This window comes from Eubalaena glacialis, chromosome 3 (assembly GCF_028564815.1).
Source record: "Eubalaena glacialis isolate mEubGla1 chromosome 3, mEubGla1.1.hap2.+ XY, whole genome shotgun sequence".
NCBI classification, from domain to species: Eukaryota; Metazoa; Chordata; class Mammalia; order Artiodactyla; family Balaenidae; genus Eubalaena; species Eubalaena glacialis.
This window is the reverse complement of record NC_083718.1, coordinates 155,907,384-155,932,190: the sequence shown is the minus strand read 5'-3', so window position 1 is coordinate 155,932,190 and position 24,807 is coordinate 155,907,384. Positions and strand designations below refer to the sequence as shown.

The 24,807-nt window shown below is 48.2% G+C and overlaps 1 long non-coding RNA gene across 7 annotated transcripts in view; it reads left to right on the top strand.

Annotated features, from left to right (window-relative positions):
• The window catches only part of LOC133088603 (uncharacterized), a 165,823-nt gene that overhangs the window by 51,111 nt on the left and 89,905 nt on the right, over positions 1-24,807 (top strand). For 6 of the 7 annotated variants that reach the window (XR_009700532.1, XR_009700528.1, XR_009700527.1 and 3 more), the window contains exons 2-3: positions 4,613-4,799; positions 4,889-4,996. This is a non-coding gene — a long non-coding RNA (uncharacterized LOC133088603). Of the gene's footprint in view, positions 1-4,612; positions 4,800-4,888; positions 4,997-7,302; positions 7,513-24,807 lie in introns of all 7 variants that reach the window. The other variant, XR_009700531.1, reaches the window with a different exon arrangement.

Below are 24,807 nucleotides of genomic sequence, written 5' to 3'. Positions count from 1 at the left end.
CTTCTTTATAATGTTTTTATACTTGCTTATACTTTGTCACTGGTTATAACTGTAGCATTATTGTCTGTCTCTTTCTCTCCCACTGACCACCTGCCCAAGAGCCAGGACTATGTCTCTATTCACCACTGCCCAGTATAGGGCCTGAGAAGGAGAGATTAGTAAATGTTTGAAAATAAATAAATGAAGTGTCATCAATCACCCCTGTCTTACAAATCAGCCCTGAGCTAGACTTGCTTGTTAGAGCAAAGGACTCCTCATGAATCTGGGAGATTTGAACTAGAAAAAGCACTTCAGTCTGTAGGATGATGTTGCTTGTCTGTGATTTGGGCAATGAAACAAGTCTGCACCATGCTTTCCAGTTTTGAAAGCACTTTCCTATATGTTTTCACGTTGGATCTTCACAACACTCCTGGGAGGAAGGCATTGTTAACCCCTTTTTCCAGATGAAGAAGTGCAAGCTCAGAAAGTTGAAACCATGTAACCAAGAACTGGGGACTCTAGACTGGATTCAAGGTTTTTGAATTCTCCAGGCTTTTCATAGCACCAAGGAAAGAAGCCTGTGTGTGACCTGGAGGCAAGATAGGTTTCAAGGCCTCATGGACCAGGTGGTGGGAGGTTTGGTGTCTGTTGAGCTGGATGGGCCCATTAGGGGTGAGGGTGCCTGCACAGGCTGACATGGGCACTGGCTTCAGGTTTTGTTTTGATCCACAGGCTCAGTCTTATGTAAAGGAAAGAGCTTTTGAGTTTTAAACCCAGCCTTTCCCTCCTGTTAGTTAAGGACCTTGGGCAAGAGAGTATCTGTCTCTGGACCTTGGTTTTCACATCTCTAAAATGGGGCTGAAATACTTCCTAGTGTTGCTGTGAAAATGGCATGAGAGATTCATGTAAGTAGACCTTGTAGGGTCTCTAATAAAGCAGCTCCTTTCCTTGGATAATTTTCATTGGGTCCCTGAAACAACCTTGCATCCATAATAGTCTCCCTGATGGCTTACCTCTCACTGATATTGGACAAAGGAGAGAGAGAGGGGTGGCATAGCTGGGTAGATTATGGAATCTTCCAACTGCCATTGTTCTATCATCTGGGCTCCCAGTGGGTAAGAAATGGCCTTGGTTCCATGGGGACAGTCTGGTGGTGAAGTCGGCTTGTTCCAAACCACAGCATATACTAAGCACCTGATAATAATGACAACTAAACAGCTACCATTTACTGACTGCTTTTATTATTTATTTTGTACATAGAAGAGATTTGAGCCCAAATTCTCTGGCTGGATCCTGGAGGTCCCTCCTCCTAGGCCATGCCAGTTTTCCTTCCCCTAATCTCCAGGTGGCTGGATCCTGCTCCCTGTACCCCAGTGTCTGGCTGTGATCCTGCTTCAGCTCAGACCTCCACCAGACCCCCACCCCCAATATCAGCAGCAGCACAGATCGGATGTGGTGTGATCTGACTCCAGCTGATCTTTCCATGCATCTCTGCCTCTTACAGCCTGCATCCCACACCTCCGTCTCCTATTAGCCTTTCCTGGAACATGCCCAATACAACCCAACCTCTAGGCCTCTGCCTATGCTCTTCCCTTTGCCTGGAGCACCCTTCCACAAAATCCCTACTGGCTCTTGACCACAGATCTCTACCCAACTTGATGATTTTCCCAAGACCACTTAACCTGTCAAAACCTAACTTGTTTTGGTTAGATGGACCATGAGGCCATGGCCCTTAAACCTCGGTGCATCCAAGGTAGGGGTGCCAGATTTAGCAAATAAGAGTAGAGGGTACCCAGTTAAATTAAATTTCAGATAAACAATGAATGGTTTTTAATATAAATATGTCCATGCAATATTTGAGATATACCTATACAGAAAATTATTTGTTGTTTATCTGAAATTCGAGTTTAACTGAATATTCTATTTTATCTGGCAACCCTAATCCATGAGTTTGTAAGTATGTAATAGCTCTGAAACCTTCTGGGGAAGGTGATGCTTTTGTTGTGGCTTAGACGGGGTGGGGGCCTGGGGACCTGGAAATGGAATCGGCTTGAGTGCCCACTAGTCTAGGGCCCCCACTTTACACACTGCTGACCAGAGATTGGAAGGATGTGCCCAAGTTCACACAGTGGGGGGCGGGGGGGGGGGCGGCAAGGGGAGGCTGGAACTCAGGCTCCTGATTCCAGCCATGGCTCCCTCCTGTGCCAGCAGCTCTGTGCTCTGGGCTGATGGGGCGGCTCAAGTTCCCACTCCCCTGCGCCTGACCTGCCCTTGGCCAGCTTCAGAGGGGGGTCTGATGACGAAATGTGATCCTGCCATAAAATCTACACCAAACCAACTCTTCTCACAGCCCACCCGCCAGCCTCAAAGGGGGTCGCCTAATCCCCATTTATGGGGCCAAGCAGCTGGGCCCGGCCCAAGTCTTTGAACGTGAGCTTGGGGTGCTCTGGGTCAGCCTAGCTTTGGCCAGAGGAACCTGAGAATGAGGGGATCTAGGGAGGCCGAGCAAGTTGAGGGCCCAGCCAGTCACAGGCCCCCCAGCCCAAGGAGCACCAGTAAGGGTGAGAATATAAAATGAGAGGGCTGAAGATGGACGGTCAGTGTGGACACATCTTTCCAAGTGTGTATGAGGAGCCTGGGCTTTAGTCCAGCAGCTGAGAAGAGATACTGGAAGATTTAAAGCAGAGAGCAACATGGTCCTAATAGAAAGATGGCTTGGAGACCCCTTAGTTAGAAGACTCTGGAAGTAATTCAGACAGAATGATGACAGCTCTGACTCTTGAGAGTGGTGGCTGGTGGAGAGGAGTGAAAGGATACCACTGAGACGTAGTGATAGGACAGCTGGGCCATGGGGGAGTCCAGAATGAGGCCAGCTTTCCGGTTTGGGTGATGTGTGGGCGGAGGTGCTGCCACAAAGGCAAGGAACCTCAGAGAAGGTGCAGGAAGAAGCTGGGTTCCCTTGGGTGTGCTGAGTAGGAGGGGCCTGTGCGGCACCCAGCAGAGATGCCAGAAGGTAGCTGTGAGCCTGGGGTCTGAGAAGAGAGCTTGGATGTGGAGATCAAGTTGGGCATCCTTAGCCTTTGGACCTTGAAACTATTACTGGGGGGAGAATGAAAAGAGAAGAGGGTCTAGGAGTGAGACCCCAGGAACGCCAACAGCAAGGGCTGGGTAGGAGCAGAGGAGCCCACAGGGGAGACGGTAGGCCACACAGGTAGGAGGAAAACCAGACAAGGGGAGGTCGTGGGAGCCAAGGAAACAGTCAGTGCCCCGAGAGCCCCGCAGGCAGAGCGTTCATTGGATTGAGCCGTGGGCTCACGTTGGTTCTGGGGGCGGGGGTATGCTGATTTGCCGAAGAATGGGAGGTGAGGGTGTGTAGATACTGAGTGTAGACAACTCTCTAGAGAAGGTTGGTTGTGAAGAGATCTGGGGGGGTGGTTTGGCAGAAGGGGTGCGGTCATTGGAGGAAAATGTGGGCTTAAAGGAGAGACTGTTTCTGAGATTCTAAAGGATGTTTAACCGCTGAAGGGAAGGAGGAAGTAGAAAAAGAGAGGCAGAAGGATGCCTTTCACTCTTTCCCGACTGCAACCAGGTCAGACCTACATCGTCTTCCAGACCCAGGACACCTGCACACAGATACACACCAGAAACAAAGTTTCATGACATGTACTCACCTTTACTGAGTGTGACATGCTGATATTTCCTCTCCTATTTTACGTTTTTAAACTGCTGGTCACAGCACCCCAAATTGAATTTGTGATCCTTGAATGGTTCACCACGGTCAGTTTGAGAAACCCTGAGGTGGAAGGTACGAGGAGAGACTGGGGTGGGTGGAGGGGGTGATCTCTCTGGTGGTGAGTGCTGGGATCCAGAGGCGGGGGCTGGGCTTCCTCTGGGGAGGGACCCCATCTGTCATTCCAGTAGGAGAAAAGGAGACGAAAGTTGGAGGAGGCACAGGGAAATATGCAGGTTTTGTGGCTAAAAGTTGATGGCTTTTGTTTTCTCCGTGAAGGTCACCTGTTTAAAGGTCAGCGGAAGGAAGAAAAAGGTTAGAGGTTCTGAGGAGAAGGGGGAAGATTTGAACAGCCACAGGGAGGGGTAGAAGGAGCAGGGCAACAGCTTTGAGGCCTGATGGAGGTGGGCAGCCACGGATTTAAAGCGGTACCGACTTTCCTGGAATTTTAGTGAAGCCTACGCAAGAGAGTTCCTTCTTTGATTGGGGATAGGTAAGTCCTGCTATGGAACAAGGGCCAGGAATTCTTAGCTGAGTGAATGAATGAGCAAATAGCTCAATGAACACATATATCAATTCAAAAAATATGTGGTGAGTGCCCACTATGTGCCAGGTACTCTTCTAGGAGGGGAATACAGACGTGACAAGGCAAAATTCTTGCCCCTTTGGAAGCAAAATGTGCATCAGACCCTTTGGACTTCATGAGGCTTTTCAGAGGCTTGCTCCCTTCCTTCCCCTTTCTTTCTTTCTTTCTTTCTTCCTTCCTTCCTTCCTTCCTTCCTTCCTTTCCTTCCTTCCTTCCTTCCATCCTTCCTTTCTTTCAAAGGTGGCTAGCCCAGTCCAGTGACAAATTTGGAGGCACGGCCATCATGCTGCCACATCCCTGTTTGTGTTCTATTTCAGCCCAAGACGAAGGAGTCAGGAAACATGGTCTTCATTTTCACCAGCTCAGAGAGCCAAAGCGACTTGTTCCAGGGCACAGCACATCAGCAGAGCAGCTGAGATGGCTTGAGGCTGAGTTTCCCACTCCCAATGCTGAGGAGTTATTCCTGCTCTCCACACGGCACTGTCTCCACAAACCTTGACTTAGGTAGGATGCTGGGGTGGGAGGTGGGTGCTTGGATTTCAGTTTTCTGGAGGGAAATCTTAAGATGCTTTTTTTTTCTTGTTTCCCCGAAGTGGAGCAAACAGAATGTCTGCATTGCCTCAAAAGGAAGTGGGTCCATCAGGCCAATGAGTACCAGTTGTCGAATGGCCTCTCTGGGGGAATGTGTGCCCTCGTGGAAGGTAAGAGTGTGTGTGTTCAGGACCCAGCCCACCCAGCTCCCCCATACGGACACCAGAGAAGGTGGTGTGGGAAGTGGGGAATCAGTATTTGTTAAAGACACACATCAAGAGGTACAGATGCTTGTGCAAACATGGATATACACGTCCTTATTCAGACTCACAAGCATGGACGTATAGTCGCAGGTATAGGTACACCCACAAATACACTCATATTCACATCTAAATGCTTACCCATTTACACACACACACACATCCAAGAGGACATACACATTTGAAACAAGCACATGCATGGTGCACATTTGGAGGCGTATTTAAACTCACATACCTTAGGCGTATACTCACATGTGTATAAGCAGGTGCACGTGCACACGCACGCACAGGCACAGACACACACACAACAAAGAATCAAATCTAAAAGTGCTCACTGAAAGTTGTACACTGTGTATTACACTCCCCCAGCCCCTCTCCATCAGCCTCATTTCTGTCTCGGTGCCTTCACCAGTGATCATATGCTGTCTCTTGCCTCCTGGCCTTCGCACAGCCTGTTTCTTCTAGAATATCTTCCACTGCTGCCTTTGCCACTCCTCACCTTTCAGTCACAGTGTATCTATCCTTTCCTCTGGGACCCCTGCCTTGGGCACCCACTTGGCATTTTCTATGCCCCCTTTCATAACACTCAGGCTCTTTTGTTCTAACTGCTTGCCTGTTTTCCCCAGACTGTCAGCTGTTTTGTTCATGACTGTGCATAGGAGGGCCTTAACAAACATAGGTTGCCTGAATGAATAACTACTGTGTGTGGAGTGCTTAGCTGTGCCAGGAGCTGGAGTATGTGGGAACAGGTATTAACTTTCTATTATTGACCGCATTTCATAGCGGAGGAAAGGGAGGTATCCCAAGTGTCAGAGCTGGGATTTGAACCCAGGGTGGACTCTTTCTACTCCCAAGTGCTTCTCTGATTTCCCTCTTGCACTGGAGTCGGAACGTCTAGACCCACCGAGACTGGAGTTCATCCTTCCTTATCCTGCACCCCTGCCCAGGGGCTTCCCACCTCCCTGGCCGAGGGCCTTGAGGTCCCTGTGTTCACATCTCAGGTGTGCCAGCTCTTCCGTGGCATGGGGCGGGGGCTGAGCTAAATCTTCCCAGCAGGAGCAGGAGGGAACCCCTGGGAACAGGTCTGGGGAGATGCGGTGCGGGGTGCAGCTGGGGGCTGCGTTATTTAACTGACTCCAAAGCGAACCCCCGCTGGGAGAAAGCTCTTTCCGAGCCCAAACCAGGCGGAAGCGTCGGGGCCAGCGCTATCCCCTGGGATGGAAGCCTGGGCGCGGGGTCCCCGTGGGCAGCGCTCTCGGCCGGGCGGGGGGCCGCGGAGAGATGAGCAGAGCGGGCTGCGGCCGGGCTCGGGCTCCGGGCGTGGGACGGGCGGCTGGCCGGCTGGCGGGGTGGCGAAATGTCTTTTCCAGATTAGGGGCCCAGCCCGCGCTGTTGACACAGTCGTAAGTTTTAATGAGAAATTTTGAGTATTTGCGTGGGAGACGCCGCCTCTGTGTGCACAGATGCCGTGGGCTGGCGGCGCGGGGGGCCGGGCCTCCCGGGGGCCCGCTGCCACAGGCCCGGCACGGATTCCTTTCAGGCAAAGGGGAAACATTCGAACTCGCTCACCTTTGAACTGCCAGGGACGCTGTTTACCTTGGCTGCCCGAGTGGCAGTTTTACAGATATTAAATACCGTCCTGAGGGCGATCTGGGGCCTCCCGCAATCCCCACGCCCCGCCTGGGGCTGGCCTGGGCGCGGGGAGGCCGGGGCGCCCATCCTCGCGGAGGTCGCTGGGGTGGCTTCCCAGGCACGGCTTCCCGAGGGGTCGCGAGCCCCTCCCTGCAGATGGCTTTCTGTATTTTGCGCTGGGGAGACGCCCTGGGGCTCGCCCTTCTCATCCACTCCCCAGCCCATTCATCTCATAATTCGATTTTCTGTGTCAGGGCGGGAGCCGTGTGGAGGAGGCGGAGGGCTGTCTGGGGCCGGCTCTGATCACTTTCTTGATCACTTTCTTGATCTCTGCGTCTAGAAAGGGGATGTCTCAAGTGTAGGCGCCTCCCAGGCAGGACCCAGGTTGCCTGGCTCTCCTCTTCTCAGGGGAGAGTGGAGACGCCTCTCCCCAAAAATCCCTGTGGGACGAAGGAGGGCTCTGCCTGAGGCCCAGGCTTCAGTCCTGGCGGTCAGAGGGCTCCCTGCAGAGGAGCAAGCCATGTTGATTTTACGGAGAAGGCTGCTATGCACATTTCACTGCTGATTTATTGGTTTTTAACTAGATCCTTATGCTGGGCTAAAAAAGCCATCTTGCACTTTGCAAGGCTCTGCTGACTGCTGCCGAAAATGACACACAGGGGGTCCTCCTGCCCCCCACCTCCCCAGCTCCACCAAAAGGGCCACGGTGGAGGTGTGAGCCTGGAGTCCCGTTCTGAGCAGGGAGCCTCAGCCCTCAGCCTCCCAGCCACTGACCACCTGCGGTGTGCACTCGGGTGAGTGTGTCTGTGTGTGGAAGAATTTATGGACTTGAAGGGAGGGGCTGGGAGAGGGGGAGGGCCCATACTGAGCCCTGAAACACACTGCCCATCTTTTCTCTCTCGGGGCTCGCAGAGCACTTGTCATACATTTTGCTGAGCTCTGGAGTCAGGCGAACCTAGACTGACATGCTGGTTACTGTCTCAGCTGAGACAGTAAAGTTTGGGAAGGTAGCTAGCCCCTCTGATTCCCGATTTTCATCATCTTTGGAGTGGGTGTAACTCTGATCTAGGATGTGGGAATCATGTGAAATACTGTATGAGTGGCACTAACCCAGGGTCCAGCACACAGAGGGCGCTTACTGAGTAGATACCCTCTCGATTCTTCGTCCCAGCCCGGACTGGTCGCTCCTGGTAAAGGGGAAACTCTTTAACATGGCGGGAGGGTGACTCACAGCCTCCTGGTACCATGTGCAGTGCTTCGTGAGTTACCTGGAAAATTAGGCACTAATACAGACCGTTCAGTTTGTAAATCATACAGCACTTTTAACACATTAGCTCATCAAATCCTCCTAAAAGTTCTGTGAGAGACGGGACAGGATAAAAGGAAGGAGCAAAGTCATTGGACCCCGACAGATAAAGGGATTTTATCATAGAACCATAATTTGAACAACTTCTAGCCTAGAGCACTTTCCTTGATGTCACAGCTGCCTCTCCTATTATTCAACATTGCTTCTCTTCTCAGGGAGAATGGCTTCATGGAAAAGGAGGGTCTTAGGTAGAGGGATCTTAGGTACACAGATGGGGTACTCGCAGACATGGGAGCAAAGAAGACCCACGTGGACACCCGCCTGTAGGAGAGGCCAGCCCTGGAAGAGCAACAAGAGCAGGGTGGGCACAGTGAAGACAGGTCTGATGGAGACCCCCAGAATTCAAGGAGCCAGAGGAGGACGCTGGCCGCATCTGCAGAATCCATCAGGCAGCTTGATGGGTCGCCGTTAAACAAAGATGGGATAAGGTTACATGTGTTTTCCGTGGGAGTCGGCTCCAATTTCAGCCTGATGATTTAGTCAGGTGTAAGCATGAAGTTTCCAATTTAGAGAAATAAATCTCCAGTGATTTTATTATCCCCTGTTTTACCCTGACACCCAACTTCACCCCGGCCCCCTGTCAAAGCCCTCGTGATGTGTTTATATAGGGCGCACTGTAATTGATTGGCGTGCAATAGAACATGACACAGAAAATGTGGCCTTCCCCACCAGGCCCAACTCTGGGAGCTTCCATATTTCATCATCCCCCGGGCCCAATCTCAGGCCCCCACTACTGTGGCCACAAATTCCTGGGATTCTGAGTTGTCCAAGAATAGGAGTACAGGGCCAAGGAGTCCAGCCAGGCACCCCAAGGTGGGCTCAGAAGGTGTTTTGACTTGGAGATGTGGGGTGGACACCAGAGAGAGGCATCTGCCCTGGGTAGAGGCTGGTTGGGGTGGCTGGTCTCGTGACCTCAGAGGTCCTGCCTTTTCTTTTTTATTTATTTATTTTTGGCTGCGTTGGGTCTTCGATGCTGCGCGTGGGCTTTCTCTAGTTGTGGCGAGCGGGGGCTACTCTTCGTTGCAGTTGCACGGGCTTCTCATTGCGATGGCTTCTCTTGTGGAGCACGGGCTCTAGGCGTGCAGGCTTCAGTAGTTGTGGCACGCAGGCTCCGTAGTTGTGGCTCGCGGGCTCTAGAGCTCAGGCTCAGTAGTTGTGGCACGCGGGCTTAGTTGCTCTGCGGCATGTGGGATCTTCCTGGACCAGGGCTCGAACCCGTGTCCCCTGCATTGGCAGGCAGATTCTTAACCACTGCGCCACCAGGGAAGTCCCAGGTCCTGCCTTTTCTGAGAGTTGCTTAAATGCATTGTCCATGGCTCTGAGGTTTAGTAATTCTAAAGTTCTAAACTTCTGAGATGGTCAGATTCTGATAATCTGTTATTTCAATCTATGAATCTGTGGTCCTAGATTTATGAGTCTATGGCAATAGTAAATAATACATGTAATACTATGATATACTATGATAATATTTCTCATAAATACGAATACAAATGTAGATGTGGATTTGAATACTGACATCAATGCGAAAACCAATACCAGTTCCAATATTATTTATCAAGGGCTTTCAGTGTGCCTAGCACTGCACATTATGTAATTCTTTAATTTAATTTTCCCAGCAACTCTGTAGGAAGACATTGTTATCTCTGTTTTACACATGATACCACTGAAGATCAGAGAGGATAATAACTTGTTCAAGGCTACACAGTTGGTCTCTGTTTTTTAAGATTCTGAGACTTTAGTATTCTTGCCTATAAGCCAGCCAAGACAAGTGGAAAAAGCAGACAGATGTGGGGTGAGAAGCAATTCCAACCTCATGGGTGTTGTTAGGAGTGCGCCTTATAAGTGCCCAGTTAGCCCAGCTGTTATTGACTCTGTCCTCAGCCCTAGGAGAGGTATCAAGATAGAGAATCCCCAAGGTTCGGGTTAGAGAGTGAGGGCCCAGCCTTCACCAAATCTGGATGATGGAGGAGTTCACTTCTGATTTCTCTAGAATCATAACATTTTTCCATCTGAAGGAAGGAGTCACTAGCCCAACCTCCCAACTAGGATCTAGATTCTTGCCTGCCCCAGCCCCCTGATGGGGGTGGGGTGCCCATTTTCTATTTGCACATCTCTAGGACAGGAAGATTCTACCTCCGAATGAGCTGAAACCTGTTCTTCTGTAGCTTTGATTTAGGGATCTGAACTCTTTCCTATAGGTCCACAAGCAAATCTGCTTCCTCTGTTCCATGACTTTGGAGATTCTGAGACACAGTAAGTCAAATTTGTCTACTAACTTATCCATCATCCATCTATCCATCCACCCATTCCCACCATCATCCATTAACCATACACTCATCCATCTATCCATTTCTTCATCATTCATCTATTCATTCACCTATTCTCCGCTCATCATCCATCCATCAATCAATACATCCACTCTTCCCTCCTTTTTTCTATTTCTTCATCTCTCCATCCATCCACCACCACTCTAATTGACATCCATTATTCACCTATTCATCCACCCATTTACTTGGCTCATTCACTTATTCACTCATTCATTAATTCATTGAGGGACGGTCACCCAAATGGCACTTTTTAGACACTCTGAGGAACACAAAGATGAATATGCTCTCAATGAGCTTGGGAGAGAGACTAGACTTACATCTACAGAGTTTACCCATTCCAAGACATCAACAATGAAGGCACTGGCTCAGCCATTTGTACATCAGTGTTGGGCGAGGGGTTCAGGCTCTAAGTGCAACCAGGGGCCAGAGGAGAGAGGGGCCAGTGTGGGTGTGCTGTTCAGGTTGGGCTTCCTGCATATTACTTTCTTCACTTTACAAACTGGTTTCTTAGACGTGATTCCCCCCACTGGACCAACACTGACGTTTTGTACTGATTCCATTCATTCATTCTTTGGTTCAAGAAATGCTTTTTGAGCATTATTATCTGTCTAACTCTTCAGATATGGTAGTGAATAACAGATCCTTATTTATCATTTAGTGTAGGAAACAGATGATAAACAAGTAAACAAATAAATGCCCAATATAATTTCAGATAGTAATAAGCGCCATTAAAAAAAAAAACTCAGAAGAGGACAGAGCAGGAAGGAAGATGCTATTTTACATAGGGACATTGGGAAGACTTCTCTGAGGAGGTGACATTTGGGCAAGGATAGGAATTCTTGGGGATTCCTAGGGATGGAGGCCCTGGCCCTTGGCTTCCTGTTTCCACTGGAGAAAGGGAAGGATATGGACCAGGACTGGAATTATGGGAGGCTTGGGCCCTTAGCTGGAGAAAGAAGGATGGTTCATCAAGAAGCAGAGCTGAGGTTTCTTTTGGAAAAGCTCTGCCCAGGAAGTCAACCCTTGTGGTCCTCAAAGGGCATTCACTTAGTTCCCCTCACCTGGCAGGGCACTGTCTTCATTTACAGCGAGGAAACAGAATGGGGACAGAGTATGATTGCCTAAGATCTCAGAGTGGGTCAGGGGAGGATTCACACCAGTTCACGGTGTGGAAGCCAGCCCCTGGTGCACACCCTGCCCTCCAAAGCTCTGGTCCTTGGGTGGGCTGTGTGGGGAGGTTTCCCACCCCATTGGTCCTCTTCTGGAGGGGTTCAGTTCCTGGTGACTCTTGTGTTCTCTTCTTAAATGCTCAGATCCAGGGGAGTGAAAAAGATGAGTCTCAGAAGCCCCAAGGGGCCAGGACAGTGCGGGGCCCAGGAGAGGTGGAGGGCCAAGGTGAAATCCGTGCCTTTCCTTTGGGGAGAGGAGAATGATGTACTCAGCATCAAAATGAAAGCTGAATGGAGGCAGTCGTAGGCTGGGAGTCCAGACACCTGGTTTCTAACCCTAGTCTCTGGTTTGCTGTGGGACCTAGGAAAATCCCTTTCCTCTAGAGACCCTCACTGTAAATTGAGGGGTTTAAACCAGATGACTGTTGTGAACCCTTCTAGTTAGAACATGCTTGATTTGCATTGATATAAAACAGGCTGGAATTTCAGCAAGAGGGAGGCAGGTAAGATATCAAATGCAACTTCCACTAAAACAGTTTACCCACCATGGGAGTACACTTTGCCTTCCAGAAACTTGGTAGCCAGACACAGGGATCTGTTCTGGGCCTGGGTGGGATCTAGGCCTCAGGGAATTGATTATACTTGTATAACTGATTATACAAGTATTGATTATACTTGATTATAATTGATATACTCATTTATATCCAAAGATATCCCAGATGAAGCATGCTTCCTGATATTCACAGCCTGTGTGGCCCCCACTCACAATGACCTGGGCTGGCCCTGTGACTCCTCTGACCAATAGAGTAGTGGAAGTGATGCTCTGCCAGTTCTGGCTAGAAGGTCTACTGCTGTGTAACAAATTACCACAAACTTGGAGGCTTCAGACAAAACCCATTTATTAGCTCACATTTCTGTAGGTCCAGGCATGGTGTAGCTGGGTTCTCTGCTCAGGGTCTCACCAGGTTGAAAGCAAGGTGTTGGCTGGGGCTGTGATCTCATCTGAGGCTTGGGGTTGGTCCTCTTCCTGAATTCTCTTGGGAGCATTCAGGTCTTTGTGGCTGTAGGCCTGAGGTCCTCATTGTCTTGTTGGCTCTCGGCCAGGGGTCTGTCTAAGCTCCTAGAGGCTGCTCTCAAGTCCTAGCAGCATGGCCCTCTCTCAATGTGGCAGCTCAGTTTTTCAAAGGCAGCAGGAGATTCTCTCTCCAGTTTGCTATGATGGCATCTTACATAGTATAACATAATCTATGCCATTGCATTTGCCATATAATGTAACCTAATCAACAGAGTGACTTTCCCCTATTTTCAGGTCCCACTCACACTTAAGGGGAAGGGATTATACAGAGCATGTGCACTTGTGGGTGGGAATCTTGGGGACCATCTTAGAATTCTCCCTGTTTCACTGGCCCAAGCTTTAAGAAGTCCTGGCAACTTCCACTCATGTCCTTTTGAGCTCCCTGAGCTGTGATCTAAGAAGTCTGGCTACCCTGATAGAAACACTATGTGGAGAAGCCACTTGGGGAGGGAGAGGCCCTGAAACTACATGGGATGAGAGAGGCCCAGATGCCCGAGTGTCTCAGCTGGGTCCAGCCTTCCAGCCATCCCTGCCAAAATGCCAGACATAACAAGTGAGCCATCTTGGCTATTCCAGCCCAGTTGAGCCCCCTGAAGCCTGCAGCCCCAGCTGACATCACGTGGGGCAGAAGAACCACCCAGCTGAGCCCAGTCAACCCACTGAGCGTAGTAAATGATCCCAGAGCCTTTCACTGATTCCACCTGCCAAATACTACTTGTTCTAGGAGGAAACATGGTTCTGCCCATTGTATTTTTTGGGTCATGGGAAACCTGTCTGTTGCGGAGAAATTCTCCACAGCAGAGTACCTATTGTGAGGGTGGTGCCATCATTGAAGGGTGTATCTGGTCCCAAGGCTGGTCCCTTCTTAGTTATCTTGAGAGGTGGTGTGGTTGAGTGGGGAAACTTCTAGAAGGGAAGGCCAGGGATCTGGACAGTAGCACCAACTGTTGCCCTGCAGTGTGATCTTAGAACTATAGGCCTCACTTCTATGGTGCTTTACGCATATTAACATATGACATATTAACATATTAATTCAACACAATAACCCTGGGAAGTAGGTACCATTATGACTCCACTTTATAGATGAGGAAATGGAGGTACAGAGATGTTAAATAACTTGCCCAAAGTCACACAGCTAGGCAGTGGTGGAACCTGTATCTTCCCTGGACACAATGATTCTGATTCTGAGATTCTAGAATTTCATGGTTCTAGGATGTCTAAGATTCTACAATTCTTAAGGTCCTGGTAGCCCCAAATTCCATTAGTTTGAAGATCATAGAATTCTCAGATTCCAGGTTGAAAAAGGAAATGCCTGATATCTGTGGGAGTGGGGGCCTGGGGCCGTGAGGGGGAATGACACAGCTTGAACCTTCAGCCCTGCTCAGCCCTGTGCTCCAGCAGTTAAAGATGCCACTGCCCCTTTAGGCACTTACTTCATTTCTCTGAAACATAAAACCTCTCTTGGAACTGGGAGCCTTTGGAAGTAAGAGACAACAACGTCTGCAGCATCCACGGAGAGGAGCCAGAATAAGCAGTGCGAACGGGACTCGGAGTTCCCTGAGAATGACAACATTCTTTGCATCCCGCAGACCCCAAATAAACCCACATCATCCTCAGGCACTACCGAGGCCCGAGGAGGGAAGTGAGGCGAATGTTTGCATAGGGCCCACCACCCAGGGTGTTGTGTTTCTGTTGGAACGGGGGCCACATGACTGGTGGCCCTAGAATAGCTGTTTGCTCTGGGACTGTGGGGAGGCCATCCAAGGCCGGAAGCAGAGCTGGCTGGCTGTGTTCTGCAGGCAAAGATAAGAGCCAGGTCAGGGTTGACATGTGGAAGCGTTTAGGAGTCCGGGAGATTGGACACTGTAGAATGAAATGTGCTGGAGGGCCTGGGGGCCCAGGGGTGACTGACTCCAGCGGCCTCATTCTACAGATGGTGAAACTGAGGAGAGAAGAGTGGCTGCCTCACAACATTTAGTGTGGAGCACAGTAAAGCCTCTGGAATGGACCCTGTGCTTCATCTCCACCAGAGTAGTTAGTGCCTTTAACCCAAACACTTTCTCATCTCTGGGCCTTTGCTCAGGCTGTGCACTCTACCTGGAATGCCTTCCACCTCTTATTTGCCTGTGGAAATACTTAGCTCAAGGCACAGCTCCGAATCTTCCTCCTCCAGGAAGCCTTCCTTCATCCTTCCCCTGTCTCTGATATCCTCTCACCCGCTTCTCTGAGCGCTGAGAGCATTTCACCTGTCTCAGAGCTCTTTTGCTACATGTCGTTTTTCCCTTCCAGGTAATAATAATAGTTGCTATTTTTGTTCAGATACTATAGGCCAGGTAATTGACATGCATCTTCTTTTCTTTTTCTTTTTTTAAAATCCCCATTTTACAGATGGGCAAACTGAGGAGCAAAGAAGTTAAGCAATTTACCCAAGGCTGCGCAGCTAATGGGTAGCAGAGCCTAGCAGAGCCATGGTCTGGCACCATAATCCACACTCCTATTTTCTATATTTCTTTTTCATTCCAGGACCTAGCATAGTGTCTTGCACCTAATAGGTATGTTGTTCAATAAATATTTGTTTACTAAATGAAGGAGCAGCTCTAATAAGAAAATAAAATTTACCTGTAATCCTACCACATAGAGATTCTTGTGATTCTTAGATTTTTTTTCTAATGCAAGGATAAACTTTTTATCATCAATTTTGAGGATCATAGATCAATGATCTATGATCATTGATCTATGATCAATGTACATTGTACATTGTACATGTACAATGTACATGTGCATTGTACAATGTACATAAGGCATCCATGTACAATATGTTTGACATTTTGTCGTGTTTTTTTATATCTAATAAGTATTCATTGGAAGAATGAAAATACATAAGCAACAGTCTATGCACATTAAGGAGATTTGAAGAGCACTGCAAGGCTTGCCAAAAACATTTCCTCTGCCTCACGACAGTAGTCCTAGAAATTCCTATCGTTGGACTCACTCCTCTGGATTGTCACTGCTTCCAGGTGGTTCTAGTTAAATATATCAATTAACTGAGAAAAAGTAAGCCAATTAGCACTTGTGAATAGAACTGTTCTCAGTCTTAATAGAATGACAGGTCATCTTTTTCAGGTTAAGGAAGTGTTCTTTTATTCCTAATTTGCTAAAAAGCTTTCCACTTTTCAATGATGAATGGCTGTTAAATTTTATCAAATACCTTTTCTGCATCTAATGAGATGAGCACACCATTCTTCTTTAATCTGTTTATATGGCAAATTACATTAAACATTTTTGTATGTCAGATCATTTTTGCACGACTAAGATAAATCCAACTTGCTCATAATGAATTATCCTTTTTATACATTTCTGCATTCAGCTTTTTATTATTGTTTAGAATTTTTACCTCTATGTTAAATTGGCCTATAATTATCCTTTCTCATACTGTTCGTTTCAGGTTTTGATACCGTGTTTATGATAGCTTCATATGATAAGTTGGGAATATTCCCTCTTTTTCTCTATTTTGAAACAGCCCTGTAAGACTGAAATTACTTATTCCTTCAGTAAAGACTCTGGGTCTGGATTCTCTTTTAGGGGAAGAGAATTTTTAAAGTACAGATTTAAAATAGTTCGTGACTGTAGAGCTACCTAGATATTTTAATTTTTTTGAGTCAGTTTGGGCAAATTGTAATTTGCTCATTTCATCCACATTTTTATATTTATGTGCAAAAATTTGTCATAATATCCTTTTATCTTTCAATGTTTGCAGCATATTTATTTATAACTCCTTTCACTGCTAATTTTCTTTTTTCCCTTTTTTGAGATATAATTGACATATATTAATTTCATGTGTACAACATAATGATTTGATATATGTATATATTGTGAATTGATCACCACACAGTTACAAATTTTCTTTTTCTTGTGATGAGAACTTTTAAGATCTGCTCTCTTAGTCACTTTCAAATATACAATAGAGTATTATTAATTATAGTCACCCTGCTGTACACTAGCAACCTCTTATTTAATTCTCACAATATTCCTCTTTGATAGATAAGGAAATTGAAACCCTGAGAGGTAAAGTTACCTGCCTGAGGTCACATACCCAGAAAGTTCCAGAGAAGAGATTCATACCTGGATCTGCCTGGCTTCACCACCCACACCCAAGCTGCTGGATTCCCACCTTCCTAAAGGTCACTCGTCTTCAAGGACACGGTTCTTGCTCATGCTGCCTTTTAATTTTTCACCTATACCTCTGCCCCCACTGCCTGTCAGCTCTTCAAGGGCAGGACTCCCACCCTCCTCCCTGAGCTGTCCCCCAAAGAAAGCACCCAGTGAAAGTTGGGTTAATTTAGGGACTAAGAGGCCATTAAGGTGGAATAATTTAAGGACCCCAGGGAAGGGCCCAGACGGTGAGTGTCCAGGGTGTTTCTGGTCTCTGTTGTCCCTGAACAGTTAGGACAGCTTCCTGGAAGATGGGTGCTGACCTCTGCCTTGAAAAATGGCATTAAGAGGAGAAATCAGAGGCAGCATCGGGGTAGGAAGAGGGAACCTAAAGAAGCCATAGAGAGGCCTGTTCAGCTGGAGTAGAGCCCCTTGATGCTAAAAACTGGGAGCCATAAGCCACAGCTGGAAAAGCTCTGAGTCTTGGCGAGAGAGGCAGTGCGGATCCAGGGTGGGTTCTTGGGTGGCAGAGTGATGGAGATTCCCAAGGCAGCCCAGGAAGGAACTTCACTAGTCATGTCTCCAAGCCTCTCCCAAGGCACTTGCCTCTGCTTTCAGTGACAAGCCCTCGCCACCTCACTGGAGGATGATCCTCTGGTATTTCCTGGAAGAATTTCCTAGGGTAGAGGTACCTGGAGATGATGGAGGAATAGACGTGAGTCGCAGGAAGGCCAGGGAAGCCATCGGGAGGCCGTTTAGTCCCTCAGTGGTGACTGACTGGGCACCATGTGCGATAAACACGGTTCTGGGCAGTGGTGTCCAGTTGCCCTGTCTTCTGACCAATAGTGGGTCTCTGAGTTACAGTTTCCAAGCTCATTCGAATGTGCACAATGTGTACATAAGGGCTCAAGCTTTGGGATCAGGCAGGCTGAGGCCATATCCCAGTCTTACCACCTACCAGCCAGGTGCCTTGACACAAATGGCTTAATCCCTCCAAACCTTGGTTTCCGATTTCCTCATGTGTAAAACAGGCACGATGCCCCCTGTCTCTCAGGGATGTAAAACAATTGGCCCACAGGAGTGCTTGGAAGATGATGGCCATCCCTACAATGGTATCTCATCCTCATCCCATCCTTTTATAGCTGTCTATCCACCTAGGGATCGCAGGTCCTTCTGCAGTTCCAATTACAGCCCATGTGCCTCTAGGTCTTTCTGGAGCTACAGATGCTTGTTGGCTGCCTTCTGGTCAGTGGCTCCTGGATTTGGGACCAGGAGCCTGGGGCCTCAAAGTTGTTTGATTCTCTGGTTCTCTGATTCCAAGGTTCTCAGGCCCCCGCTTTCCTCTCCAGCCTCTCTGTCAACACCCTCCCTCCCTCCTCCTCCCATCTCTGTCCCCTGGGTGTGACACTACTTGCTCTCCTGCCTCCCAGCCTTTGCTCACACTCACACTCTGTCTGGAGCACCTTCCCCCTCACTGTCCATTCAGCTTTCTCTAACTTCTCCTTTTGGTTTGGATGTTCCCTTCTGAGACCCAGATGGGCTGGGTGCTATGGCTCTTCCCCAAGACTACAGGGCGGGTATTGGGTGAACGTCTTTAAAGGACCTGGGATAGAAGAGACATCTTCAGGTGTCAGGATGACGGGCAACTGTCCATCCATTCATTCATTCATGAAGCTCATACTCTGGCCAGGCCCTTTGCTGGTACTGGGACACTGAGGGAGATGGCATAGCAAAGGCTTAAGAGCAGCAGTTTTGGTGTTTGCCTGACCAAAGTGTGAGTCTGGATTCTGCCACTTTCAGACTGTAACCTTGGCAACTGATCTCCCCTCTCTGAACTTTACATTCCACATCTGTAAGAAGGGATCGCTGTGAAGATGAATGGGGATCATCCACGTATTAGTCTGCTTGGGCTGCAATAACCAAATACCACATACTGGGTGGCTTCAACAACAGAAACGTGCTTTTTCAGTTCTAGAGGCTGGAGGTCCGAGATCAGGGTGCCAGCAGAGTTGGTTTCTGGTGAGGCCTGTTTCCTTGGCTTGTAGATGACTGTTCTTGCTGTGTCCTCACATGGTTTTTCCTTTGTGCATCAGTTCTGTCAGATTAGAGCTCTGCCCTTATGACCTCATTTAACCTTAATTACCTCCTTAAAAGTCCTGTCTCCAAATACTGTCACACTGGGTGTTGGGGCTTCAACATAGGAGTTTGGCGGGGACACAGCTCAGTCCACAGCGCCATGTTAAGTGGTTAGCTGAGCTTGGACAGTGCTTAGTGACTGCTCCCGTGGAGTCTCAGCTTAATGGCTGCAGGCTACGATGATGAAGAAGACTCGGTCCCTGTGTTTTTCAGAGTCTCTGGATCTGGTGCCAGAAACTGGCCTGTATGTAGGAAATGATAAAAAGGGGATAGAGGTACCCAGAGAGGTTTATCTAAGGGTGGAGTCAGGACGGTGACCCAGGTCTTCGTCCACAGCATTGTACTGCTCAGAGTTGTGGTCTCAAAAGTTAGGTGTGTGTTTCACTGGCCTGTGAGCTCCCCGAGGGCCAGAGCCTGCTGATCCAACTCTGGGGGTCAAGCACGGGATCATGCACCTGAGAATGTTTGATGACTAACTGAATGGATACATGAGATTATGAATGAACGATGGAGATGGGTGGCTGGAAGGGTAGGAGGGTAGATGGGTGAATGGATGGATGATGGAGTGGGAGGAGGAGGAGGAATCACTGCCCACGTTAGTTAATCCTTTCTGACTTTAGTTGCTCTAGCTGTAGAAGTACATTCACACGGTCGTGCAGCCGTCACCACCATCCATCTCCAGAACTTTTTCATCTTCCCCAACTGAATCTCTGTATCCCTTAAACACTAATGCCTCTCCCCACTCCCTTCAGCCCCTGGCAACCCCCGTTCTACTTTTTGTCTCTATGCATTTGCCTATTCTAGGTAAGGAGGTGAGTTTTTAAAAGGGACTGTTTACAAAGGTGTGGGTAGGGTTTAGGGAAAGCAACCGGCTATGGGCCGTGGCCTGGGGCTGGTAACTCAGGGCACTGTTACGTCCCAGAGAGGTGAAGCCTGGGAGCGCCTGTAGGGGCTCAGGAAAAGGGCGGAGGGAGGGTGTGGAGGAGCTACGGGAGATACTGAGCTCAGAGAAAGCCCAGGGAAAGCCTCTGAGCAGTTTATAAAGACACTAAGATAAACAACAGAGGCAGCGACTAAATCAAAAGGCTCTTGTGGCAGTGTGTATATTGTAGGAGAATGACAATGGGAAGGTGTAATGAGTTTCCTTTTCCTTTCCAATGCTCCCTACCCACTTCGCTCACTCTGTGATTTGCTTGCAAATTTGTTTTGCTTTGTGGAAGATGATTTGCATGATGAGAGGTGCACCCCTACCCCCAGTGTCGGATTCTTCACTCCGATCCAGCCTGCGCCTCTCTGACTTCACAGCAGCAGCCTTGCCAACTTCTCCCTGCCCCGTCCTCCACCCTCCCAGAGATGCAGAGTAACTTGGATGTTGGAGAAAGAACAAGCAGAGGAGAGGAGGTATTTCCTAACTCCCCTCACCTATGCCTGGGCTGTCGCATCTTAGCTACGCCAACATGACTGACTTCTCGCTAAAACCTCTCCATCACCTCCGTATACGCACTTGGTTTCTCTCTCCTCTCTTTCTCCTCTCATTTTCTTCCTCCATCCTTGAATATTCTAGGCCCAGCACATCCATCTGAGAGCACAGCTCACCCTCTGACACTCAGCTGCCCAGTGCTTTCCTGTATCCCTGAGTTGATGGATGAATTCTGACTTCCTATGTCCGGGGAGAAACCTCAGGAGATCCTAATCTCTTGCATCCCTGACTGGGACGTGGGAATGGGGGCTGCTCAGGAGGGAAGTAGTCACTCTAAGAGGCAGATCCCTGTGTTCCCTCTTGTTCTCACCTTCTGCTTATGTAATAAAAACTGTCGTGTGCTGATTACTTTCTGGGAATTTTGCATGCATTTATGACCTCATTTAATTATCACAACAACCCTGCTCAGGAGGCTTAATTCCCGTTTTGCAGAGGAGAAATTTGAGTAGAGAGGTCAAATGACTTATCAAAGGTTGCACAGCTGTTTGTCACAGAGATTTAATGTAGGTAGATCTGTGTCCAAAGCGCTTTTCAACCAATTCTTTCCAACCAGTTCAGGAGGTAGTGAGTTCCTGGTCTCTGGAAGCATGTAAGCAGAGGTTGAATAGCCACCTGTCATGGAGAGAACACAGTCCAGGAGAAGTTTCCTTCCTGTACTGAGACGCTAAGATTCTAGGACTAGGTTTAGATTCTGATATTGATTTTCTCTAATTGACATGCATCTCTTGGGAAGCAGTATTGGGGCAGGTGCCTCAGTGAGGTCTGGTCATACGGAGGCAGGCATCCTGGGTTGCAAGGGGCAGGGAGAAGGGGCAGGAGGGCGGGGTGAAGGAGAAGTAATCAGGTAATAAGTTCTCTCTCCTTCCTGTTCTCGCTAGTTTTTCCTTGTTGCCCTGGGCTGGTCTTGGAGTCCCAGAAGGGCAATATTTTAAAATCCATTCAGTTTTGAACAAAAGTGTCACCAGGGTTGCGATGTGCTCTTTATATATTGCAAAGAAACAAGCCCAGGGCAGGGAGCAGAAGTGCTGGCGTTAATCCTGTTGCTGCTGCAGGTTTGTGGTGTGATTTTGGGCAAGCTTCCCCATTTGTTTAATGAGGGCTTGGGGAGGCTCACGGCCGAGGACCCTCCGGGTCCTGATGTTCAGTTCCCTGGGAGGGAAGAAGGCTTGCCTGTGTGTCGAGCCGGGGCTGCACCAGGGGGCTCCATAGCAGGCAGGGTGTGGCCGGTGCTGACTCGGTTTCCCCTGCTCTTGCCAGCCCCCAGATTCCCATTCCAGCTAAGCTGCTCCCAGACTCCCAACCCTCAGAAACTGAGTGAGATAATAAATGTGGTTTTAAGCTTCTTTGGGGGTAACTTGTTATGCAGCAATAAATAATGAAGACACTCACGCATCTGTGATCATATGGCAGAGATGGCCTTACTTACATGCCTGGTGGGTGGGTGGCTGGTTGGCTGATGGCCGGGGATTCTTCACTTGGGGGCACTCCCAGGCTTCCCAGAGCAGCAAGAGAGGCCAAGTCCCGATGTGTAAGTGCTTTTTAAGCCTCTGCTTGCATCACATTTGCTAACAGCCTTTGGCCAAAGTAAATCACAAAGCCAACTCATGTTCAGGGGGCAAGGAAACAGACTCCATCTCCTGAAGGCTGGGGAAGAATTTGTGGCCACTTTTTGCAATTACAGCACATGGGGCTCCTGTACTAAACACCCCTTCCTTCTCCACTTCCTCACTCTTGAGCAGCCTCCCTTTTGTGAGACTCTGAATCTAAATCAACACTTAACTGAGCACCCGTAATATGGCAGGTGTTTTCACCATCACGGCCTTAATTAATCCCTGACAACAGCCCTTGCAAGGTAACCCACCTCGTGGGTGAGGAACGCAGGTTCAGAAGGACAAGGTGGTGGCCTAAAGTCATAAAGCTGGTAACTGACAGAGCCAGGATCCAATCCACATCTAGGAATTCCAAATTTGGCATTAGTTTTACTTTCCCTGTCAAGATGCACAGAACTTTCCATTTAACTTGGTCTTTTCAGACAGACACAGGCAAGATATGTGGAGACTGGTCCTGGCTGGGTTCTCCCCAGGAATCCCTGTTCCGGGACAGCCGGCTGGGGCTGAAGGGGATCAGTGTGGGGCAGGAAGATCGGGCAAAATGAACAGACTCTAGGGGGCGACAAAGGCCAAGATGCCTTCTCATTGCTACCCTATGCTCCATTCACTTCTTCCTCAGAGGAGAGAGATGCTGGCCTGTAGGAGAGAAAACTGTCATCTTCAGGCTCTAAGAAACCAGGGGAGGGAGGGGAGGAGGAAAAGGAGTGGGAGAGAGGGGAGGGAAGGAGAGAAAACAGAAGGAGGGAGAAGAGAGAGGCAGTAAGATGGTTAAAAACAGAGGGAAACTAAAAAAAGACAGAAAATTAAAGAGGTAATGAGACAAAAGACAGAGAGATATGGGGATAAAGAGAAAAAAAGAGAGGGAAGGAAAGAAAAATAAACTAAGACAGGGATGGAGAGAAACAGAGACAGGGAAGCAGAGATGTGTGGAGAGAGAAAGGAAACAGAGAAAGGCTGAAGGGAGAGAGAAAGGAAGTTGGCAGGGTGGTGGATGAAGGAGAAGGGATGAGAGGGGAGGAGGAGGGTTCAGTCATGCTGTGTGACCTAGGTCAGCTCAGCTCTCTGAGCCCCATTTCCCCATCAGTAAAAAAGGACTGCCTTCTGGAGCAGTTGTGAGAATGACCTGAGCAAATACGCGTGAGGACTTTGGAAACTCTAAAGCGCTATACAAACCTACATTGCTATCATTGACAGTTTGGGTTGGCCAAAAAGTTCGCTCGGGTTTTTCCATACCATCTTATGAAAAACACGAACGAACTTTTTGGCCAACCCAATGTTATCATTCTCATGTCATGGTGGGACAACATAATGCTAGAAAAGAGTGTCAGAACAGGCGACACATGTCACACCTCTATAAAGAGTGGCATAGAGTCAAGGGAAAACTGGAGCTTCTTGATACTAAGACAGTGCTCCATGTAAGATGCCCGAATGATTTAAGTCCACTTTGGGTTGGGGGCAGAACTGCCACATTATAGGTACATAATTAAGAAAAACAGCTGAGAGCACACAGTTGTGCCTACAAGCGCTCCCTCTGTTTTTCAGGATCACAGTCAATGTTTGAGTGTACCCTGGGACGTCTATACGATATGCTGTAGCTCCCCTTTAGGTCATCAATAATTATGCAGAATGTCATGGTGATGGTGCTGCTTTTTTGCATCTCATGTAAGTGAACTTAATTTTTAAAAGATTAACAGTATCATCTTGAGACATATTGAAGACTATTGGTGTTTCATGTGGATTTCTGCTTCGGATAAACACACAGTACCCCTCCTCTCTCCACAAACTGCACTGCATATTGCTGGAGGTGTAACAGCTTTTCTTGAAAGTTAGCTGGAAGCTTTTGACAGGTAGGTGTTTAGTGTCTGCGTTATAGGACTTGATGGACCAATTTGTCAGATCCACCTCACGCCACTCAGAAAATTCTCTGATGTATTTGGGAAGACTGGGCAATTGTTACTGCCAGTAACTGCACTGACTGGTGGGTGGCAGGCCATTTCTTGCATAAACAGTAACTTTTTCTTTGTATCACTATGAAATCTTTTTGAAGACATTTAAAGCAGTAATTAGGGATCCAAATTTAAGTTAATAACGAACTCTTTCATTGTAAATCACACATCTGAAGTAACACTGCATAAACCTGACAACTACCTGACAACTTGTTCCTCCTCTTGGAGGCTGACCCATTATTATAACACACATTCTGATTTCAGAAATTCTAAAGGGTAAAGAAGAACAAATTAGGAAATGCGAGTAGCTAAGAACAATGGAAATGACCTGATATAGTTTGTTGATAAGAGAGAGAAAACCAAATGTTTTGAAAAGATCTTGATTATATCTAATATATTAAAACAGTTCAAAATTGATACTTGGGATACTTCTGCCTCATTTGAGTGAATGAGATGCTATGACTGCAATACTCATTGCTGCCACTAGGTAGTGGCAGTGTCGTGTATGGCCTAAGCGTCTGGACTTTCTCCACGTGGTCTATCAAGTGTCACAGATTCATGGCACTTATCTAGCCAAACACTGCCCACCCTCACCCACTAAAATAAGTCTGGTTTGAGTCATGGTTCTGGCACTTACCAGCTGTGTGGCCTGGGGTAAGTTAGCTTTCTCACTTGAGGGGAGGGGGATAAAGTAGTGCCTTCCATGACTTAGGCATTTTATATTTGTAGAGCAATTCTCACCTTACCAAGAACCCTTGGACTGTGTACCTCTAGGTGCCTACACACGCTGGCATGAGGTTAACGTTCCCAGTTCAGCTGTGAGCTGTG